This window comes from Sciurus carolinensis, chromosome 4 (genome assembly GCF_902686445.1).
Source record: "Sciurus carolinensis chromosome 4, mSciCar1.2, whole genome shotgun sequence".
Taxonomy (NCBI): Eukaryota; Metazoa; Chordata; class Mammalia; order Rodentia; family Sciuridae; genus Sciurus; species Sciurus carolinensis.
In genome coordinates, this window is record NC_062216.1 from 142415314 (window position 1) to 142427567 (window position 12254).

At 33.1% G+C, this 12254-nt stretch overlaps 1 protein-coding gene and 1 pseudogene across 1 annotated transcript in view; one reads left to right on the plus strand and one right to left on the minus strand.

Moving 5' to 3' along the window:
* Slc6a15 (solute carrier family 6 member 15) overlaps positions 1-12254 on the minus strand; it is a 51323-nt gene that overhangs the window by 32890 nt on the left and 6179 nt on the right. The window lies entirely within an intron of this gene.
* LOC124982950 (cytosolic 5'-nucleotidase 3A-like) lies at positions 2396-9759 on the plus strand (annotated as a pseudogene).

The following is a 12254-nucleotide window of genomic DNA, read 5'->3' on the forward strand; positions in this document are numbered from 1 at the left end:
TGGTCGTTGGCAAGCGGCAATTATCCCCTGGCAAATTTTACATTTAAAAATTCTGGTCAAAATACATAGACATATATTTTCAACTTAAAAACACGGTATCTATGTAAATAAAATTTAAATACAACCTTATAAATACTTTAAATGCACATAAATATATATACTCATATTTTATAATGCAACAACCTTAAGCAAACTCAAGTAACTGCACAGCCTCTGCCCAGGTGGCATCATTCTAATAGAATCAACTGAGGGACAAGCCTACACCCACTGACTTCACCTGCACCTAGGAGCTGCATTAGCTGTCCTCATCATTATCTGATAAGGGCCTCCTGTCTACAGCAGCACAAAAGAGCAGGAGCCAGTAAAATATCACCTATGGACCAAATACAGCCCATTGTCGGAATTTTGTAAATAAAATTTTATTGGAACATATCCATTCCCATACAAATTGCCTATGACTAATTTTGTAATATGACAGTAGAGTGATTCCATGGACTACAAAACCGAAAATATGTACCAATTCTCTTATCAAAAATGTTTGCCAGCCTCTCTTCTAGAAAATAAATCTGAATTGAAGATGTGGAGTTTCCCAGTTCACTCCATCTACCTTCCATTGGTAGGGTAATATTTTATCAAATATTCTGACAATATAGAGTGTTTCTGATTCAAAGATGAATAATTACAAAGAATGAAAAAGGTTTTCATATAAATGGAGTTAAAAGGGTGGTATTTGACAGAAAAAGAAACATAAGCACTAGATGAATGTAGAATATAAATATAAATCAGGAAATGAGGGCTCCGGGGTTACAAAGAGAACACTTATTTAAAAAGATTAACTGGAAGGAAAAAGTTAGTGGATGAATACAGGTATGAAATGGGAGAACTCATCATAGGAATTAAAGTCACATTAGAAACAACATAAACTAGAATACACACTACTAAGACTGTATTTGGAGACATAGAAGACTTGTCTAGAGTAACTACACACACTATAAAAACAAAAGTTAAGAGAAAGAAATAATTGAAATAATGTACACAAAACATTAATGGAATCTGAAGTCAGATAAATGTGATCCACAAAATTTATAATTGGTCTATCCAAACAAGAGGATAGAACTAATGAAACAAAATACTATAATAGAAATTTTGATTACAGATGTGTACATTCAAATCACAGTAACAATATAAAAGTAAAAACAGAAATTTTGAAAATAAAGAATTCCTAGGTATTTCAAGCAGAAGTACAAAGCGAAAATAAAAAGACTTCTCAGAATATTCAACACCTGTAAAAATCAAAGGGAAATAAGTAATCCCCAGTTTTTATTTTTACCCAATTAGTTTGTATTCTAATTATAAAAATCCCAGGGCAAATATTCCATCTGTTAAAGAATGGATGAGTCCTAGGAAAGTTGCGGGAGGAGGGGCTACATCATGAATTTCAGCCAGTAAACAAAGACCTCAGTTACAAAAAGCCCATATTAAAGAATAAAAGGGAACATTAAGTTAAACAAGAAAATAACTGTTTTGTCTGTACAAATTATAAAGAAGAAAAATTTACATTGAAATTTTAAAGTAACAACAAAATCAAGACTTAAAATGGGAAGAATGGAAATAAATGAAAATGTCCTTATACTCCATGCAGAAAATAAAACTGACTAAGAATGACACAACTCACAGTCTAAAAAAAGGATAACAACCTCTACCTCTTCACATTTTCAATAATCTTCCTTACCTAACTACAGTGGGATCTTGTAGGAATTAATGTCTCCATATGAAGAGATGTACTAGTGCCCAACAGATTGGGACAGATTGTCCAAAGTCATTCTTATCTCTATGATTTATGGTTTTTTGGCCAGATGACTTAATAAATGAAGAAAATCATTTATAAAGTAGGCATAATTATATGTTTTCCTAATAAAATGCTTGGATAAACACTAGCATATTCAGAGGATGCAATATATACATATATATTACTATATATTACATATTATATATATTCTTTTATTACTATATTATCACTCTTACAGGTTATATTATACTATAAATAACTTGTTTGTTGTGTATTAGTCTACTCAATATAATGTTAAGTGCAAAACCAATGCTACATGTTTCAGTTTTTCTTTTACTTTCTTATTTGTGTGTGTGCATCAGCTTATCTATAGCTGTGTACCTAGTCATCTCAAAATCTAGTGGCCTAAAATAAAACAATTTTACTTGCTTAGGATTTGTTGGTTCAGCAATATGAGTGACATGTAGATGATCAGTTGTTCTACTGATCTTGATTCATCTCTCAAGTCCATTGAGGGTGGATGGTCTGAAGATCTAGCTCTCATTCTCGTGGTAGTTAAGTTATCAGGCAGAGCACTTTGATTCTGGTGGATACAGCCTCTCCAAAATGCTAGCTCCAACTTCTTTATACTGTAAGCTCAGATTTTCAGCTGCAGTCAAAAGAAGGTAAGCCCAATGGGAAAGTGCTATTAAAGTTTCTGTGTCCCTTTTCTAACGTTTCACTGCCAAAGCAAGTCTCATAACTAAATCCAGATTGATTCAAGAGTACAGAAATAACTGAGCCATATCCCCAGAACCTTAAAGTATTTTATTTAGAGATAGGTTCTCATTGAGCTGCTAAGTGCCTAGCTAAATTGCAGAGACTGGCTTTGAACTCACAATCTTCCTGCCTCAGCCTCCTGAGCCATGAGATTACAGGAGTTCACCACCAAGCCTGGCTATATCCCACTTCTTGATGGAAGTAGCAACAAAGTCATATTGCAAAGGGTATGAGAACAGGGAGGACAGAAATATTGTCACTATCTCTGAAAAACATCTCCTACATTTATGCAATTAGACTCCCCTCCCTAAAGTTGGAATCTTAAGGTGACAAAAGAATCACAAATGTTGGCATCTTGTCAGTTCCATCAAAGGCATGATGCCCAGGCTGTAACTACCACTGTAGTCATGGATCCTGGTGCCTACTCTCCAGAACTACTTTCATTCTTGCCCTTTTCCATCTTATTTCCAAGCACCCTATTGTGTCTTTGAGCCCCTGAAGCTGCCAAAATTCTTTTTCTTTTGTCTTTTAGCCAGCATTAGTTTCTACAGCTTACAAAGAACCCTAAATAAAATACCAACTATAAATACAAAACTATTGTTTTCTCTATTCATCTGTGTATATGAATATAAACACATAAAATATCAGGACTTTATTTAAATTTGAATTTATATTTACATTTTTCTTTTTCCCATTTTGTATTGCTTACCTTTGAAGCACTTACAACTAGACCCAAAGTTTTTTAAATCACAAATTGCTAACTCAGCAGTTGTCAAACCCAACCATTTCATGTTATGTCTTCTCCTTTTGAAGATTATTTTACCTATTTTAGGTTCTTGCCTTTCCACACAAATGTTGAACTCAGTTTTTCAATTTCTTCCTAAACAAACAAATGAAAAAACTCCACCTGCTAGGACTTTAAATGAGATTCTATCAATTCTATGGATCCATTTGGGAAGCACTGACATATAAAGAGTTGAGTTTTCCAATCTATGAACTTGGTATATCTTTTTATGTATGTATTCTTTAATTTCTCTCGACAATGTTTTAAACATTTCAATGTTACCAGTCCTGAACATCATCTGTTAAATTTATCCCTAATTAGTCTATACTTTTGGATATGATTATAATTGCTTTCTTGATTCAAGTTGCTAGTATGAGGAATCAAACAGATTTTTAAAATACAATCTTTCTGTCTTGAAATAATGGCCAAGTTTTGTCTTTCTTTTTTTAAGTTCACAAATACTATCCAATTACACAACTACGCCCTCAATGAGTGAAGACAATTAACTTCTACTTTTCTTTCTTTTCTTCTTTTAAATTTGTCCTTTCTAGATATACATGACAGTAGAGTGTACTTTGACATATTATACATACATTACCTTATTCTTTTCTAATTAGTTACCTATGGCTTATTTCTCTGTCTTATTTAGTAGCTGGAAAATCCACTAAAATGTTGCACAGAAGTGCTAAGAGCTACCTCCTCACCCCTGCCCCAGTGTCCTTGGGAACGTACTCAATATTTCATATAAGTACAACTTTAGTTAGGTTTAGGTTTAGGTTTAGTTTAGGTTTTTTTTTTTTTTTAATATATAGATGCCCTTTATTAGTTTAGTTAGGTTACTTTTCATCCTTAGTTCAGGGATTTTTTTTTTTTTTAGTGAACATGTTGAATTTGAATCATAATTTTGTCTTTAATAATTCTGAAACTTCTAAATCTGTAACTATACAAGATTACATTGATTGGTTTTATATCTTAAACCAATCTCTTCATTTCCTTGATCAGGATGTTATACCCTTTTAATATACCACTAGAATAAATCTGTGAATATTTTGTTGTGGATTGATTTCAAATACATTCATGGGAATGTGGTCTGTTGCTTTATTCTTGGATTTTGCTTTTCTGGTTTTGGTGGCCCTAGGAAAAGAGTTTCTTGTATATTTTCTGAGACAATATGAGGAGGTTTACTTTTATTTCATCTTTAAATGTTTGGCAGCACTCACCAGTAAAGCCATCTGGGCCTGGAATTTTTGTTATGGAATATGTTCAATTAAAAATTCAATTTCTTTCATTGACATAAAGCCACTTAGATTTTCTTTTTCTTGTTGTTAGTTTTAGTAAGTCATCTTTTCTGAGGAACTTGTCCATTTCATTAAAACTGTCACATTTATTGGCATAAAGTGACTCCTGATATTCCACAGCTACTTTTTAAAACACCTGTACTCATATCCCACTCTTTATTCTTGACATTGGTAATAGGCCTTTTCTCTTCTTTTATCTCAACCAATCATGCCAGTATTTTCATCAGAAAATTATCTAAATATTTGGACAATTCTTGTCCCATCTTTCTAGGCACTTTTAGCTCCCAAACTATTGTTATTACCTCTTTGAAATTATCTTATATTAAATTTTAATTAACATTTTAATTGAAAATATGAAAAGACCTGAAATAGCAGGCAGGTTCTTACATCTTAGACAGAAGGATGACTCCTAGACACTTGTCTGCACTGGCTAAAGTTTGGCATTTACCACAAGCTTAATATTCCATAAGAAAGAATTAGATCACCAAGAAATTATCTCCCTGACATTGACAAGTTCATATTTTACTTGAGGAAATTTTCCTTAAACACAAATCAATCTGAGCATGGAATCTGAAGTTCACTATGGACACAATGAAATAAATTTTCCTAATTCTAATAAATAAGATAGGTTGCCTGAATAAAATCAAAATGTTGAATCATATTACAGGAAAAATTGGAACAAAATGCTGATTATTTTGTGATTAAGGAATAGTTGCACAAGGAGAGTAACAAGAGACATGATAAAATACTGAAATAATGAGTGTTATGGTTTGGATGTGAGGTTTCCCCCAAAAGCTCACATGTGAGATAAAGCAAGAAGGTTCAGAGGAGAAATGATTGGGTTGTGAGAGTCTTAATCCAATCAGGGAATTAATTCTATGATAGGGATTAATTGAACTTGTAGGGTATGACTAGAGGAGGTGGGTGCTGGGGATGTGGGTGGCTTTGGGTACTTATTTGTATCTGGTAAGTGGAGACTCTCTCTTCTGATCTCCATGTGAGCTGGTTTCCTCTGCCACACTCTTTCACCACGATGTTCTCCCTCACTTGGAGCCTGAGGAATGGAGCCTGAGGAATGGAGCCTGCTATGGATTGAGACCTCTGAAACCTCTAGCCCCTATATAAACTATTCCTCCTCTATAATTGTGCTGGTCAGGTCTTTTAATCACAGCAGTGAAAAAAGTTGACTAAAACAATTATCTCAACAAATGAGGCAAAATATTTTCTAAATATAGAATTCAGCCTAAAAATTTATTTTATAAATAATATACTCCTGTACATAAGCAAAAAGATAACACTAAATAAAAAGATTTTTAAAAATCTCATATCCAATCAAAAGGGAGGGAACATTTTTTACAAATGACAATACAAAAAGACACAATTATACTTTATTAAATATATGTTTTTGCCACAAAGTTGAACTACAATACACTTATCAAAATGACTAAGCTGTTTTCTTAAACATTAATAACACCAAGTGTTGGTGAGGATGTGAAGAAACTGGATGAATCATACATGACTGATGGGAATGTCAAGTGGCATAGCCATTCTAAAAAACAGACTAGACTTCTTGAAGTGACCATCAACTGCACTCTTAAACATTTACCCCAAAGAACGGAAACTTAAGAAGTTTGTACACAAATGTTCATAGCAGCTTTGTTCATAATAGTCAAAACTGGAAACTACCTATATGTGCTTCCATGGGTGAAGACTTGAAACCATCTGTGCTACATCCACACCATGAAGCACCAGTCAGCATTAAAAAGGAGAGAACTCTCATTACTTGCAAGAATTTAGATGAACCTCAAGGAAATAATACCAACCAAGTTAAAAAAAAATTAAGAAGCCACTTTAAAAGAATGCATATTTCTTAATTCTATTTATACAACATTTGTGAAATAACAATTACAAAGATGAACAATGATTAGTGGTTGCGAAGAGTTAGGGCAGGTGGTGTGCTATAAATAGGAAGTGGGAGGGAATATTTCAGGATGGTACAACTTAATGGTAAGGGTGACATGAAGTATTATATTCGAAAAATTACACAAACTTCATACAAAAACATATATACAAAATAAAAATTGCTATATCATTAGAAAAACTTTATGGATTATACCAATGTCAATATGCTGGTTATGATACTGTACCTTGTTTGACACAGATGTTAAGGCAGGGGAGTTTGGTAAAGGGTGCTAAAGACTTCCCTTTTCACCTTCTTGTGAATTTTGTTTAAAAGTAATTATATCGTTAAGTAATTTCCATAAATTAAAGTTTATATTTTTGTTGACTCCCATGAACCAAAGGCAGATTTTAAATCTTAACTAAAATCTTAAATACTTTTAAAATAGACAAAAAGTCTTTTAAATACCTAAAAGATTTATTAACTTGAAAACACCTCAGACATAGGCACTGCATTTATTTCCTAAGTTTGCTGTAACAAATTCCTTTAAACGTAGATGCTTAAAACAACAGACATATCTACTTTCAGAGCTCTGGAGACCACAGAGCCAAAATAGGTTTCAATGCCCTAAATTTAAAGTATCAGCAGGTCTGTATTTCTTCTGAAGGTTGCAGGGAACAGTCTGAGCCTTGCCTCTTCCACCTTCTGGTGAATGATGGCATGCCTTGATCTATGGCCATGTCACCCCACTATGTCTTCTTGGTCACCTGACCTATACTATGTATATCTATGTATATCTAAATCTAATCTCTCTCTGCCTCTTTCTCATGGACACTTATGTATGCTGAACCCATTAGGTATCCAGGATAATCTCTTAAATCTCAAGATTATGTCTGCAAAGCACATTTGTTCAAATCAGGTAACAGAGTTGTCAAGATAGGAAGTAGACATGTCTTTAGAGGTCATTCATAAGCTTACCATAAGCATAAACTATTATTTGTATTTATTTACATATTCATATTAGCTTGTCCTATAATGTATGAGTTTGAAAGCTCTTAACATATTTTGTTATCTTCATCAAATATCAAGTTTGACCTTTGGCAGTTACTTTCTGTAGTAGGTTATCTGCAAAAACAAACACTAACAGATCCTCCCAACTCTGTATATGTCTACTATTCCTTCAATCAAGGTATGAGGTCTATTTATTTATTCTTTTAAATTGAGGCTAGCTCTGAATTTGGCCAGCAGAATGCAGGAGAAATGACACTATGAAAGTTCCAATAGCTGAACAAGTCTTTAATTTCTTCTTTCTGTATTTTGGATGCCAGACACCATAGGAAAAAGCACATCATCATTGCATGGAAAGGAAAGAGAGAGAGAGAGAGAGAGAGAGAGAGAGAGAGAGAGAGAGAGAGAGAGAGAGAGAAAGAGAGAGAGAGAGAGAGAGAGCTGCTCTCAACCATGCACCAAATTATTGTAGCATCTAAGCTGAAGCCCCAGGCACAATAACAAGACATTCTATCCCCAGCCAAACTGCCAGTTAATACCAACTAAAACAAATGAACCACACAACTGAGCCCAGCCAAGCCACAGAATAAAAATAAATAATGTCATTCTTCTTGTTTTCAGCTACTATGTTTTAGAATGGTTTATTGTATATTAATAGATAACTGAGACATATGTTTATAAAACAGATAAATATTTACTGGGCACAACTAAAAGTCTAAATACTTCATTAAATGTAAAATACTGTCCAAAAAATATCTTCACAATGGAGCTAGACCTGTGTGGAACAAGTGTGGTATAGATTTGTAAATCCACACAGTTACTTTCTTTTAATCACAAGATTCATAATAACTTCCAAAGTCATATTTAGTCTTATGTATATAAGCTCCATATGGTGGATCTCATTCATGCTCAAAGTAGAAATGAGACAGGGATTATGTCTGAAAATTCTGCAGACATCAAAACGATCATAAGAAAACAGAAGCAGCAGACAGGAAAGAGGGCCTGACATCACAGCATGTGCAGCCCCAGCACTTCCAGGACTCACAGGCCTGGAAAGTGAACTCCTGTTCTCTGACCTGGAGGCACACAAGGGCCTGTCCCTGGACTGGGCAACTGTATCGAGTGTGGGTGAGGCAGCCAGCGACAGTGTGCATCCTGATGACCCCAGTGGTGCTGACTCAGTACATATTCACCTTCAAGTTAGAAAGATAGGCAGCAAGATCAAGAACACGGAGATGAGAATCTGTACAAACCCATGGATAGCCAGTGAATATTGCTATTTGCTCACAGCTAATGAAACCAAAGTAGCTTGGATACCCAAGAAATAACTGATCAAGAATCTGCTGTACATGTCAAAATGATACCAGAATTCCAGAAAAGTTGAGTCAAGAACCCTATAAATTTGAAGAAATTATCTGTAGTCTTATCAAAGAAAGAACTGCCAGACTTCAGAGAATTATAGATTTTTATATGGTGCCAAGTAGATTTTCCTACAAAGGGAAAACATATATAATGTCACTAACAAAATGATGAATGTTCAAAAAATTGAGTGCAATTAAAGGAACAGTATTATGCCATAGAAGTTGATCCTGTTCTTAACTGTGGAAAAGACATACACTTATATGGCAGAATGGTATATCAAATCACACTGTTTGAATAAATCATACCAAAATTTAAACTTAAGAAATTCTGACAGAATCTGATGTTATACTGAAAGAAGGATATGAGAATTTCTTAGCTAAGTTCCAAAAGCACAGTATCCCTGTGTTCATACTTTTGACTGGCATTGGTGATATACTAGAGGAACTTATCCATCAAGCTGTGGTTTATCATACAAATATCAAAGTGGTATCCAGCTTCATGAATTTTGATGAAAATGGAGTAGTGAAAGTATTTAATGAAGAACTAATTCATGTATTTAAAAACACAACATGGTATCATGAAGAAAACAGGATATTTCAGTCAACAAAAAGATAAGAGCAACATAATTCTGGTAGTAGAATATAAAACAGATTTAAGAATGTAAGATGGGGTAGCCAATGCTGAACACATTCTGAAAACTGGACATCTAAATGATAGAGCACGTGTGCTTTTAGACAAATACATGGACTCTTATGATGTTGTTTTAGTAAAAGATGAATTGAGGTACCAACTCTATTTTACAGAAGATTCTATAAATAAGAATTTTTCAAGAAGTCCTCTCTCTCATGGGTACAGCTGACACAATAGCTACTCATTTGTCCATCTTGCTGAAAGACTATTATTTATAATATATTCTTGCTCTTGAAATTTCCCTTTACATAACTAAAATATTTTCAGACATGTTGAATTTATCAACTGGAAGTTCCTTTTCCCCACATTTTTCAATACATTCCTCACTATAGTTTTAACAACTTTTTATAAATCTTAAAGCCAAGTTTAGAAAACAAAACTCCTTTATTTTCCAAAGTGAATTTTCTAGCTTAATGTTATCATGCAGTTTTTGAAGAATTTTTTTTGCACCAGGAATGTTTGTGAAAGTTTTATGAAATGGAGAAATAATGTGCATGATTTTAAGTATTGCCATTTGTATAATTTGGGTGGATTATGCTAATGGTATCACCATCTCCTGAAACTGTGTAATATTCAGTTTTCTGTGTGGGGAAAACCAATATTTACCCCAAACCACTGACACTTAATATTTGAAAAGACCTTTTGTGTTTTTGTTACTAATCATTACAAGATGTTCTATATGAACTACTGATAATAAACATGAAATGCAAAGTCTTCTAAAAGAGAGAATGCTAACAAAAACTATACACACACACACACACACACACACATATATATATATATAAATTGATAATTTAGATGCAGTGAACCAGTTCCTTAAAAAATACAACTTATCCAATATAAAAGAGATCATTTAATATCTCTATAACTATTTTTAAAACTCAAGTATGCTATTTTAACACTCTCATCAACCAAATGTCCAGGCCCAGATGGCTTCACTGGAGAATCCTATTACACATTAAATAAATATTAACATGAACTCTAGTCTCTTCAGGCAATAGAAAACAACAGAACACTTCCTAATTAGTTTCATGAAACTAGTATTACTCAAATATCAAAACCAGGCAAAGAAAACTATACATCAATATTTCTAAAGAGTATAGGCAAAAATTCATTCATAAGACAGTAGAAAATAGAATTTAATAAAAGGAATTATATGCCATTATCAAGTAGAGTTATTTCAAGTACACGAGACTAGTTCAGCATTCAAAATTCAATATGTAATACTACATAAAAATGCAGTTTAAAAGGAAAAATTCACATGAGCATATTGACTGGTACAGAAAAAGGTTTTGATAAAATTCAACATCCATTCCTGATTTAAATCTGTCAAAAATTAGAAGGGAACTTTCTAACTTGATAAAGATACAAAAACAACAGAGATAACATAATATTTACTGCTGAAAGACTGAATGCTTATTCCCAAGGGTCAGAAACAACATACTATTGGAAGTTCTAGAAAATGTAATATGGCAAGAAAAAGTAAATATAAGGTATACAGATCCAAAAGGAAGAAGGAAAACTTCCCAAATTTGCAGATCTTCTGATTATCCATATTGAAAATCCTAAAGAAACTAAAAAATCAAACAAGAACTCCTAGAATAAGTGAATTCAACAAAGACACAGGATACAAGATAAACATACACAGATATTTACATTTTTACTTGTTAACAATGAACAAGTGGACACACAAAATATAATAGAAAGACAAGTCTAGGGCATATGCCTGTAATCCCAGCAACTGGGACAGTAGAATTGCATGTTTGAGGTTAACCTCATCAGTTTAGTGAGGCTCTAAGTAACTTAGCAAAACTTTATCTCAAAAAAAATTTTTTTTAAAGGCAGGGATGTAGCTCAGTGGGAAAGCATCCCTGGGTTCAATCCCAATACCCCTTTCCCCAAAATCACTCAGCATTTATAGCCCCTAAAAAAGTGAAATAATTATATGAAAATGTAACAAAATAGGCATAGTATTTTTTTTTCCTGAAAACCACCAGCTCTTCTTAAAAGAAAGATCTAAATATATGAATAGACATACTATGTTCATAGACTACATGACTCAATATAGTAAATATACCAATTCTCTCTTAATGAATGTATGGAGTTTAATGGAATGCCTATAAAAATCCCAGAAAAAAGTTTGATATAAGCAAGATTATTCTAGAACTTATACAAAAAGGTAAAAAGGCTCTAATAATATGGAAACAAAAGAATAAAGCAAGATAAATGATTTTACCCAATTCCAAGATTTACATAGCAAAAATAATAAGACCTGGATGGGGTCAATAGAAATATAGACACAAACCAATGAAACAGAAGAGACTACAGGGAAAGAGATGCACACAAAAATATGCCTAATATATTTTTGATAAAGGTACAAAAGCAATTTCAAGGGAAAAGAGAAAAGATAACCATCTTAACAAATGGTTCCAGAAACAACTAGACATTGTCAGCAAAAATATGATCTTGATGTAAACCTAATGCTTTATACAAAAAAAAAAAAACCTCAAAATGGATCCCAGATTTAAATGTAAAAATAAAACTAAAACTTGTAGAAAATATCATTGGAGAAAAATCTTTTGAGTTCTAGGGTTAAAAAAAGATTCTACACATGACATCCAAAACTGGAACAAAAGCAACGATTGATAAACTAGGTCTCAAATT